The 12,228-nt window shown below is 49.8% G+C and overlaps 1 protein-coding gene across 8 annotated transcripts in view; it reads left to right on the forward strand.

The window, feature by feature from the left end:
• Window positions 1-1,686: 1,686 nt before the first annotated feature.
• The window catches only part of CACNA1E (calcium voltage-gated channel subunit alpha1 E), a 501,028-nt gene continuing 490,486 nt past the window's right edge, over window positions 1,687-12,228 (forward strand). For 7 of the 8 annotated variants that reach the window (XM_027610796.2, XM_027610799.2, XM_027610800.2 and 4 more), the window contains exon 1: window positions 2,042-2,155. The gene's annotated coding sequence lies outside the window, so the exon portion shown is untranslated. Of the gene's footprint in view, window positions 1,777-2,041; window positions 2,156-12,228 lie in introns of those variants that run through there. The other variant, XM_035722083.1, reaches the window with a different exon arrangement.

Raw genomic sequence — 12,228 nt, forward strand, 5'->3', positions numbered from 1 at the left:
CTGTATGCTGGGGTGGAGTGGGGGACACGAGGAGTACATTTTGGGGTTAATGAAGTCATTCTCCTTCCCTTTAACAGGTTCAGTAGATTCTGAGGTTTATTTCCTAGAGTGGGAGAATCTCTCTTCCTCTCCACTTTGCGTTTTTTCTCCCTTGAGAGAAGGGCTGCTGTAAGACTTTTTCAAAATCTATCAGCCTCAGAACAACTGATATGTTGCCCTGATTGTTTTTTTTTCCTAATGCCCAGCATGAGAAATTTTTAATGTCAGAGCTAAATTCCTGGCTTTCTAAAAGTCTAGTTCCTAGACACCAGACTCACTTCCTTTTCAGTATTGGTGATAATTTTCAGAACTTACCTGAACCTGGGGTCAAAGTCCTGGGTCCTCACAGAGTGACCCTCCCAAACAGACCTTCAGAGGGGGAGGGAGGGAGGGAGGGAGGGAGAATTGTCAAGGAGGCGGTCCAGCCCTTGGTCTTCACTTCCTTCCCCTACCCTAAAACGAGAGGAGAGGGACAGGAATCATCTGCCTTGCGCCTACTGAGTTCCCTTCAGTGAAGTCTTCTAAGATGTGCCAGGCCCTTGAGGGGGTGGGTGTACAGGGTGCAAAGTTGACTAAATAGAATCCCTGCTCTCAGTACGGGAAGATCCATAGTTAAGTGGGAATGGCTGCCTGTCCTCATTCAACTTTGGCAACCCCCAAACCAAGCCTTCAGAGGATTTGCCCCATCCGTGCCAAGGCCAGGCCTAAGGAACAAGAGCAGTGAGGGAGAGAACCCTCCCCTTTCTTCTTCTTCTCCTCCTCCTCCTCCTCCTCCTCCTCCCCCCCCTCCCCTGGTTCTTCCTCAATCCTACTGTCTCCTCTTCTCTCTCTGGGGCCCTTCTGTGCTCTGATTCTGAGCTTTTGGTGTAGGGTGGACATCTGCTTTTGGGAACTACCAAAGCCCCTCTGGGGACCTACTTGGACTGAAGAGATGAGCTGGTGGAGCCCAAGGTCTTTACCAGCAGTGACTCTGGGAGGCATTTCTGTGATTCTTGAGGAAAGATATGCAAAGAGCCAGAGAAATGGGGGAAGAGGGAGCCCTCTGAGAGAAAGCCTTCAAAACGACAGTTTGACTCGGTTTTTAGGGCTGTTTATTTTGTGTTCCTTAACTGCCCCCCAGGGTACAGGGTCTCCCTTAGGGTCCACACCTGGCCCCTAGCAGGACCCGCAGAGAACCTCTAGGTCCTTCCAGAGGCAGCAGAGAGACTCCCCACCGTGGCTGGGGCCCCCTGTCCTTGGGCAGCATCTGGCTCAGGGACTGGTCCCCCCCACCACTTCCCTCTCTCCCTTACTCCTTAAAGCCCCCAATTCGCTTGTTTCTCTTTAGATATAATCATGCTCTCGCATCACTGCTCCCCCTTGCCCGACGGCGAGGCCAGCGGCGGACACCCTGGAGCCCGGAGCCTGGGTGAGGCGCCCGAGCAGGACCTCGGGAGGTGTCGCTCCCGCCCACAAACCGGGACAGTGTTCTGGAGTGCAATCACCTGGGGAATTTCGAGGTCGCTGAACTTTTCCGCCGGAATCCTGACCTGAATTTCTCGCCCCCAAGCTGTTTACTACCCTGAGGCCCGCGTCACTCCCCCAGGCCCGGCCGCCCCCCGCCCCGCCGCGCCCCGCCCCGCCCCGCCCGCAGCCCCGGGAGTGCGCGCTCCCGCCGGCGTGCCGTCTCCGCGCCTGCCCGCCCGCTCCTTGGCCGACCGCCGCCGCTTCCTCAGGAGCCGGCTCCCGGCCACCCTGGTCCTTTGTTATTACCCCGTCTGCCCTCTCTGGGGGGGGGGGGGGGGGGGGGCGGCATGTGTGCGAGTCGTCTTGCTGACTGTCAGAAATTTCTTTTCCACTGTCTGGGCAGGAAGCAGATTTTTTTCCTTTTAACTGTCTTCCTTCTGTTTTATTTATTTTATTTTCTGTTTCTCCCCCTTACCTCCTCCTGCCTTCCTTCCCCCTTCCTTCTTCGGGTGGCTCCTTCGTCCCCCTGCAATCTCACCATCTTTCCTCCTCTCTCTCTCCATTCCCCTCCCCCCACCCTTTTGCTCTTTTAAAATAATTCAGGGATGTCTCGGGAATCCTAGCACGCCCTCCCCATTCAGCCGAGCGCGGGACCCTGCGTGAATTCCAGGTAAGCCCGGGGTCTGGCCGCCGCCGGAACCGTGGTCTGCGCCGGCGCCCGCTGCTGCCCGCCGCGCTGCGCTGTCCTTCCCGGCGGCGGGCACCGCGCCTCGGTCCCGGCGCTGCTACCTGTTGGGGGATGATGGACGGCGGGGATTCCTAGTTTGCCCAGACTTCCTCGGAATCCGGCTCTCCGCCAGCTTTGCCTCTCCAGGCGCTGCCCTTTCCTGGCAACTTCCGCGACGATTTTCCGGGCGTGAGAAAGCCCCGTGCCGTCCGGCATCTCGGGCTGTGAGTGGTGTGCCCTTGCCAGGCGCCCGGGCCGGCGTCTCGCTCGTGGTTGCGCGCTGGTCCAGCCCGCGGTGAGGGAGGCTCGCGCGGCCCGGGAGTGCCGCCAGGCTCGGCGCAGGTGCCGGCCGCCGGGTCTTAGCGAGCCTCGCGGGCCCCGCCGCCCGTTCGCCAGCTCCTGGTACCCAGCAGTTTTGCGCGGGGGACCCCTCGATGGAAGGGCTCGCTGAGCAGGGACTGAGCTTCCAGCGAAGTTTCTGTGACGGAAGCTGCGTGCGCCCTTGGAGGCGTCCCAGGAATGGTAGGCTGGGTGTCTGGAGGCGCGGGTCGGGCAGGTGGAGAGTGAACCCAGCCCTGGGAGGGAGTTGACAGCTGGGCCCAGAGCAGGGAGGGGAGTGCGGAGAAGAAGCCAGGCTACTTTGAGTGACTTGCTGTTTGGCAGAATTCCGGTCTCCCAGTTGTGAGAGTGGTTGTGCATCCTTTTCCTGGGATGGAACTCCCAGTTGTTGGCGCCTCTTTGCTTTGTGCCCTTGCCTGGGAGAGAATGATGGGAAACACTACGCCTTCCGAACCCCTAAGACAGGCATCCACCTCAACCCTGGGGACAGAGGTGGCAGTTTGTCCACTTGCCCAAGGGGGGGGTTCCCTCACACTGGGTATGTGACTATGAGGCCGCTCAGGGTGTGCAATTCAGGCTGAGTGCGCTAGTGACCAACATCTGGGGGCTTGTAATGATTCGCTGGCTCTTCCCTTTGGAAGCCCTGGTGGTGGATTCTTACCTACTCTTGGGGGGCCCAGAGCTGCCCCATGTCACAGAGACATCATCCTTAGAAGGAAGACTGGATGGAGGGAGCCTGGACCCCTTAATCCAGAAAAGCGTTTTCCTGAAAGGTTAGGATGTTTGTGATGCTTAAATAAAAGCATGGCCTAAAAAAAAGGAAAGGAAAGAAAAAGCATGGTTTTCTCTTCACTGACATCAGAGCCAGAGAAAAGGGGCTCTCTTTACTCAGCTGGAAATTAGGGTAGACACCAGGGGAAAACTTCTTGTTGACAGTTCCAAGAGGAATTATTAATGTAAAACATAGAAGTTCCTCTTCTGCACATGTGTAAGTCTTGTATGGTTGTGCAGCCATCTCCAGAGCCTAGAAGAAGGCAGTCTTTTCTTGCTGTTTGATTCCATTCTACTGTTCTTTTTTCACATGCTAAGTCTCTGGCCAGCTAAGAGGTTTTATTGCTGTTGTTTGTTTTTTTACAACTTTGTAGTAATGGGTAATCATGTAATTTATTGTGCAAGCCAGGACACTTTTGAGAGTGGACAGAGACATTAGTAATAATTACGTAGGGACAATAGAGGCTGTCCAGACAAGGATGAATGATCGCCCTAAGAGTGACTATGTGGTCAGAGGTAGGGACAGTTCACGGGGCAACATATGTTACTTTCCTATCATTTGGATCTTGCATCTTCCTTCCTGTCATGGTTCTTCCTGACTCAGATCTCAAACGGACTTTATTTCAGTTCTCTCTGAGAATCCAGCTCTGAATACAAATCTCTTTCCCTTGATGAACTCTTCTTTCCCCAGCTCCACCAGTCCCTCCAAAAATCCCATTCCCAGAATGGGGACTTCGTGCTCTGACTGCAGGGATTACAAGCAGAGGGTGATTTACATGGAGCTGTTTCTATCCCTCTGTCTGCTTCTTGGTCATATTTATGAGCATGGGGCTTCCAGGAGGCGGTCCGTCTGCCAGGAATTCAAGTGTGTTGATGGCAGTGTGATATATAGTGACCCTTGCAGTCACACAGTTGAGTTATTGGATTACTGCTGTCATACCTCCTTGGTTCTCTTGCGGCTGGGGTGAGGTGAGTGTGTCTTGGTTTAAAACTGAGAAACTCATGTTCAAGAATTGTCCTATTGCAGGGAAATACCTGGCTTTTCCTCCCTCGCTTGTGTGCAGGAGTGATGAGGATTCTTAGGGGATGTGTCTATTAGTCATACCTTCATTCCCCTGGGAGCCCCTGGGTCTGTCAGGCAGCCAAGTCCCTGAAGGGCTTCAAAAATTTAGCTTCCATTGATTGTTTATTATTTTCCAGATATGATACCAAGCAATTTCTAGACTTTATCATAATTAATCCTTATCCAACCCTCTTAAGTAAGTTCCCCCATTTAATAGATAAGGAAGCTTAAGCTCAGAAAAGTTAGTAACTTGCCCAAGTTCACCCAGATAGTAAGGGGGCAGAGCTGGGATTCAAACCCAAGGCCAGCGGACTCCCAATGGTGCTTTGTTGTGCTGAAGCTGATGCGGTCAGTGTTTGGCTCACAGAATTAATCCCACCTGTTTGGGGTCCTGGGGATGATGGATAATTCTAGAGTGGGGTGGGTTGGGCACTCCACTTGTCCATCCTGCCCAGTTCTTGACTCATGTTGCCCCTGTTCTTTCTGTCAGCATGGCCCTTTCTTGGGCTCCATGGAGTTTGTGTCTCATTACCTGCCCTGCTTCTTTGACCATCACTGTAGGGGTCTCTTTCCTGGATCCTACTCCAGTGAACTCATGATTACCTGGGGTGGTAGGATTCATTCTTAGAAAGGCAGAGCATATGTCACTATCAGGTTTTTAGTATCCGTCTACACCTTAGTTATTGAAGTCTATCTCTCTTAGGATCAGGATCACCATTTAGTGAGTCCAGTTGTTTCAGAGACTGACCATGACCTGGACTTGGAGAGACTGTGCCTACCCAGAAGTAATCCTACAGATTAGCAAGGGAATATTTACCCAGAAATAATTCTGTAGATTAGCGAGGGAAGCTGACCATACAGAGCTGGAGGTATGTTGGCAAGGTCCCTCAGATTCTTTGTCTATCATATAGGTGAAAATAGGCCATTAAGTAGATAATGCCAGACATTGTTTCCACCTGTTCATCATTTCTCTTTACCCTGTAGCACCATAATCAGCCCGACCTAGAACAGCACCATGCCTAGAGGGAAGGAGGGCATTATCAGGTGGGGTGAGGTAGATAAAAGTGCATTGCCCTGGAAGACTTGACTTCTAGCCCTGGCTCAGCCCCGTTAAGTAGCCATGTGGCCCTGGGCCAGTCATTCACTTCCCTGGGCCTCTTTTACCTTGCCTGAAAATGGAGTTTGGGCAGATGCTTCCCAGGTATGTCCCAGCTTGGCAGTCTAAGATCCCACAGTTCAGGGTGACCTTGTGCTCTTGTGCTCTGCAAATCCTAGGCAGAGCCCTCCTCCCTTCCCCTCTTTTGGTGAAGCTAGGGGGCACCTGGGGCTGATGGATAGGCCTTAGATGGAGGGACCACGAAAGAGGCATCCTGGGGAGGAGCAGTGGCTGCTCTTGGCCTCCTGTGGGCAGCCTCTGCCCAGTTTGTGTCTGGAAGAATGAGTTGGTTTATCTGGCCGGGGGAGAGCCTTTGCCCCTGCCTTGTGTTACCTTGCATCCCCAATAAGTTATATTACCTTGCAGCCCCAGTAAGTGACAGGATTGAGAAAAGCAGCAAATGCAATACTCTGCTAACCAACATCTATAATATGCCCTGAATGATGAGCTAAGCACTGGAGAAAGTGTGGGGATGGGAGATAGGACAGTGGGAGAAGGTGGTCTACAAAAAGAGGTGGGGGCACAGTCTTTGTTCTCAATGCACTGACAGTGTGATGGGGAGCCTGGATCTAGGCCATTGCACGAAATATACATGTGACAAACCATAAAGCCATCTGGGACCAAAAGGCTCATTTAAAATAATTTGTTACAGTAGAGGATTGGTTATGTGCACATCAGGCACCTTCCTGGAGGAAGCAAAGGTGTGTGGTGCCTTTCTCACTATCACCTGGAAAACTTCTACTAGGGGTTTCATCTTCATCTCTGACATGAGGATTCTAAAGGGTTCTGCTGTCAGCTTACATGCATGGGTGTGGAGGAATTGCAGCGAATGAGATTCTAGTACAGAATTGGGCTTTACCAAGGAAAAGGCCTTCCCATTTATATGGTTCATATGGTATTATTTGGAAAGATTCATCATGTGGAATCACAGAACCTCTATAACTACATTGATCACACTTGAATGAAAAATTTCCCCCCTAAAACTGCTAGCCTGGGATTGGGGTGAAGAGAGAATGCCCTAGATTATCAATATGGGGTTAGTGTTGGCAGCCCCAGCTGCGTGGGCATTGGGGAAAGGCAGAGAACTGGGGAACAGCAGGAGGAGGGTGTGATGCTGTCTTGGGTTCGGGCCAGGCACCCCAGCCTGTGGCAGGGCAGCAAATCCATCCCCAGGGTTTTTTATACAATTTCTAACCGGGGTAACAGAATCTAGGGCTACACCGATGGGGACACCTTTTAATGGTGGAAGTTTCACTGTTGTTGCAAAAATGCAATTGGATGTCAAGGTAGTTCTTGGTCTCTTGTGTACTTCAGAGGTGGTGTGTGTTTATGCTTCTCTCATACATCTTTTGGGGTTCTCCCCTTTCTCATGAACCACATGTGTACGTGGCCTTTTTCTAGGAGGGGTGGGAAAATAAAGATGAAAATGACGTGGTTCATTTTCATGGTTCACTCTCAAATAATTGGTTTCTAGCTCTCAGTACAGTACTTTGAAGAAGTCTTTATTTCTTTTACCAGATTATATGTTATCTGACCGTGACATTGTGGATCTGGTCTTACTCCAGTCCTTACTGGCTGTAGACCACAGACAAACCGCTTAACCCCCTGGGCCTCAGCTGTGTTATCAATACACAGGCCCAGGACCCTATCTTCCAGAGCAGGGGCCTGGAGCCTGTGGTGGCTTGAGATTCCTTCCCATTTTAAGAGCGATGACTGTTCCATGATTTTGTCTCATCGCTTTTCAACTCCCTTCCTTGATCTTTGTCTTTCCCTCTTACTGTGTCATACAATAGAATTTTTTTTTTGTTTTCTCTATTTACTGAACAAGACTTTTATTCTTTTTCCTTAATTTAAAAAGTGGTGAAGAACATTTTATATTTCTGCTTAAAAGAAAGTAATCTCTCTTGACTTACTTGGTTCTTGATTGATGTTTTCTTGAGTATAATGATCCTCAGTATAGACAGAGTTCCATGCCTTCTTTAGTGAAGGGATTTGCAATGACAGGTGACTACAGACTACATATCCAACATATCCAATAACCTGCTTCTCTCTTTGTTGCATCTCAGACTCTGGGTTAATGAGCTGTTTGGCTCTGGAGTCTGAGTCCTGGGTACGTCTGCCTCTGTACCCAGGCAAGGAAAGTCAGCCTGCCAACCTCAGAACCTGGGCCCTGGCTCAGAACCGTCCCCAAGGTGTGTGGAGGAGAAGGAGCCTGGGCTGGGGAGTAAAGCCCCAGATGTGAACCTCAGCTCTGTTAGTGGGAAAATAACAGCCTCTCCCTGCTTGTCCCCTCCTTCCCTTCTCCTTTCCCACCCTCTCTCCCCACCCTCCTTCCTTCTGCAAAGGCTGTATCCTGAGTACCCATTCTGGGCCAGGCAGTGATTTGGGTGCTGGGAATACAGCCGTGCACAAGCTCCTACTTCAGTGAAATTTATATTCTATTGCAGGGAGAGAGAGAGAGAAAATAAATAGACAAGTAAATTTGTAAAAAAAAAAAAAATGACTGTGATAAATGTCACTCAGAAAATTAGTATAGGGTGATGTGGTGGTGACTGGGTAGCTCTTAAGACTGGGATGTCAGGGAAAGCTTCTGAGGAGGTAATAGTTAAGTGGAAGATCAGAAAGGCAAAAAAATGAAATAAGATCCGTATCACCAATTCTCTATGGCCCTTATGAGGAGCAGGTACAATTGCACAAGAAAGTGTTTTGTAGACTATAAAATAAATGCAGCACATTTTGTATCCCATTAGGCAAAATTCCTTGAGGGCAGGCATGGTAATTAATTAATATTTGCGATCTCAGTACCTAGCACGGTAGTAAATGTGGGTTGAAAAAGAATTAGGTTTATGAAATTGGGAGTTCACAGGGGATTTTTTAAGAAATAAAATAAGATGGTATCTGTGGCAGGCCTTTGTTAAAAGAATATTCCTTTCACTCTTGCCACTACTGGGCAGATTTCTATACGCATTGCCCTGGGGAGGGTGGAGAAGCTCTCAGAGAAGAGCATCACCAGGGCAGAGAGGGTTAGAGTGGGATGGGAAACACTGAGCAAGTACACTTCCCGAGGAAATCCCATTTTGCTTTTCTTGCTTTTCGGGGTCTTCTTAACCCAGCGCAGAGGCTGACTTCTCTGAAATTGGGAAGAGCTGTTATAGGCTTATTCTTGCTCTCTATAACTGGGGGAAGACTTCCTTTTCCACACTTCTGCAGCCCTTGCCTTTCTCCAGCCCTAGAGCCTGGCTCATTGGGTGCCCAGAAGACCTCAGTCCATCCTGCTGACTGTTGCTGTGACTCTCTAGACTGGCTCCCCTCCCTACCACCCTGAGGGTTGAGTCAATGTAGCCCACCTACTGCATCCAGTGAGTCACGGCTTTTCAAACACCCAGGTATGAATCACTCAATTTGTAGCCCTTGAGATGCCTTGGGTGACAGCTGAGGGGGAAGACTGTGTTCCTGTCCCTGTCCCTCACCTTGCTGTTGCTTTATCACACTTCCTGCCCCTTCCTGCCCCTAGAACCTAGACCTCTAATCCCACAGCCCAGCTCTAGGGCCATGAGACCAGTTGTTGGAGTATGTGGGGTGTTCACTCCATGGTAGGGGTCCTTCAGGGAGAACGCACTGTCCCAAAGTGTGGTTCCTGGACCAGCAGCATCATTATCATCCTGGACATCCTGAATCAGGAACTCGGGTTGGGGCAGACCTTCCAGGTGAGTCTGATGCATGTCAGAGTTTGAGAACCACTGTTAGAGGCATTGATGAAGGGATGTACAAGAAACATGGTATAGCTTACATCTGTTTGGGATATAGGAATTGTTATTCTTGTTTTATTTTTTAAAAGATTTTATTTATTTATTGGAGAGAGAGTGCAAGAGCAAGTGAGAGAGCGAGAGAGAGAGTGAGCGAGCGGGATGGGGCACAGGGGGAAGGAGCAGATTGAGAGGGACAAGCAGACCCTGTGCTGAGTGGGGAGCCTGACTCTGAGATCATGACCTGAGCCGAGATTAAGAGTTGGACACATAACTGGCTGAGCCGCTTGGGAATTGTTACTCTTGTTTTATAGGAGCAAACAAAAGCCTCCAGAATCCAAGATCACAGGAGGTGGTGGAGGCCACCAGATTGGCTCCAAGGCCAGAAGTACTATGAGGTTGAGATGCTTACTTAAAATGCAAATATTTCTGTAGACTTCTGTTACTGACCATTAACACCGCAGTGGTCATTGCTTTATTGTCCATTTACAAGAGGCTTCTGAGAAGAGATCTGGAGCAAGCCAGGTGTCAGTGGTATTTTCCGGGTGTTCTCACTGCTTGGTCATTTGGCCTCTGATTAGCTCTGGCTGGGTTCCTCCTCCAGATGGGAACTGAGGGACTGCTCCTTAAATGTAGGTGCCTTCTCGTCCCAACCCTGGCCCTTTCCACTTCTTATGGTATACACTCTCTCAGAGATTTCCTCCCCTCCCTTTCTTCAGCCATCACCCATATACTGATGCCCTCCAAATTTGTTTTCCAACCCAGGATTGTCTCTTGAGTTTCAGCATTTCCCTCTGACTGACTACTGGACATTTCTACCTCATCACTTCATAGTATCTCAGACTTACCTTGTCCCAAACTGAACCCATCATCATTGACCAGATCTTGTCTTCTGCTTGTGCCCCATTTGTTATTGTTTCATTGGCTAAAGCAGGTCACAGGACCAAGCTCAGAGGCGGTGTGCAAAGCTCCTCCAAGGAGCAGACACTGAGATGGGATTAAATGTGCAAGGACTTTATTAGGGGGTATACCTATGAAAGGTAATGGGGAGGGAGCCAGGAAAGGCTGGAAGAGCTACCAGGGCATCATACAAATCTGACCCTGAGTGATGGACAGAGGGAAAGAAGGTTGGGTGCAAGGGTCCCAGCCTGCTGTCCAATCTAAGGATGCTCAGCAGGGCTGCTGGGAAGCCCTTGGACCAAAGTCAGCCATCAGATGCATTTCATGTCTCCCAGGAGTGGGCCTGCCTTACTGTGCCTGCCCTGCTCCCTCTGTCAAATGCAGTGACGGATTTCAGAACCCAAAGCTGGGGTACTTGGTAAATTAGGTGCCCTGTAGTTAACATGTCTGCCAGGCACATTCTTAAGGCTGCTGCAGGGCCACTACTCTCCCTCCACCCCTTTCACAACCCGACTGAGGATGCCTCTATGCTGAACAACCAGCTCCCAAAGGGTTAGTGCTGATCAGCTGTCTGGGATTGCCCAGTGAAGCTGGGGCCCATTTCTTAGTCCACCCTCTGACCTGTGAGGGTCTCCTAGTCCATTTCTTTACCACCTTCCTTAGCACTTTTTGACCATACATCACAGCTCACTAGCTTCTCCAACAAACATAGAGGAAAATTTAAAAGATGGAACTCAAACAAGAATTTGCATCCTATGCAAATTGTCTGCATTGTGCCTCCAACTTCCTCTGGGTTTTACCTACCATTTCTCTCTACCATGGCCACCTCTTCCCAGCCCTCTATCTTCCCCTCTTCTCTGACTGCATCCAGTTCATTATGGCTGAAACTAAAGGCCGAAACATCTCCAAAATGTCAAAACAGGCGTTAGTCATCTTGGTGAGAGACTGACCACCCAGGGAGTGAGCAGAGCAGAGTGTTGCCTGGTCAGGCTAACTTGGAGGCAGGTGCCTGGGGAATCAGGCAAACACAGCCTGAGTGTAATACGTGGCTGTAGTAGTTCTGTCCCTACCCACTGTCATGCTCTCTTTCTTATGCGGCGGGGGCAAGGCTTGCTGGCATCCTAGAATTGTTGCTGAAACTCTGTTGCTGGAACATAAAGCTGCCCAAGTCCCTGTGGCAGGTTTTCCTAGTGGGTGGGTGAGTCCAGAGACGTGTCAGACAAGCAATAACCAAGCAGATGGGGACTGGGTTCTGTGGTTAGAGGACTTAGAGCACCAGCCCTGGGGTCAGGCGGCTGTCAGGGTCCTGACGCTCCCCATTCATTCCTAAATGGCTCTCCACAGGTGACTTATTCTCTCTGAATCTCAGCCTCCTTGAATGTGTGTAGGAGTCATACCTACCCCATGGGATTTGTGTGAAGTTTGAGTCAGTATAAGCAATCAACAGACATTAGCTAGAGATTATTGAGACTTGTTTTGGGTCAGGGGATGGTGCTGAGCTCTCAGGGGAGGGGAGAGAAGGCACAATGGTAAGGAAGTTTGGCTGGGCACTGCCATAGTGCACTTAAGTGGGCCACCCTCTTAATTTTCCATCCTACAGTGTCTCAGAGCCTTGAGCTCGATAGGTATCCGGTAAACGCTGACTAAATGAGCATATAAAATATTTGAGGTAGGCAGACAGTGTGGGTTGCCTTGGATTTCATCCTGTTAGGCAAGGCTTTTTGTAGGCACATAAAGTTGTGAGGGTTTGGGGGATGCTCATTTGTAAAGGCCATGCAAACTATTAAGACAAACACAGTTCAATTTAGAAAAAATTACAGATTGTACCCCCATTTTATTTCTTCACTCTGCCTTTTAAAGTTTTCATAGCAAAATTTTCAAAGCCCAAATATGAAGTGCCAATGAAATAATTTGCCTTGTAAACTGTAGGGCTTGAAATATATGTATAATGTCAGCAGTTATGTAGGAAATAGCTCCTGATAATTTTGCTATTTTGTTCAGCCTGTAAAGGCAGAGGGTGCTTGAGGTTTGCATTGCTGTT

This window comes from Zalophus californianus, chromosome 10, assembly GCF_009762305.2.
Source record: "Zalophus californianus isolate mZalCal1 chromosome 10, mZalCal1.pri.v2, whole genome shotgun sequence".
Classification (NCBI taxonomy): domain Eukaryota; kingdom Metazoa; phylum Chordata; class Mammalia; order Carnivora; family Otariidae; genus Zalophus; species Zalophus californianus.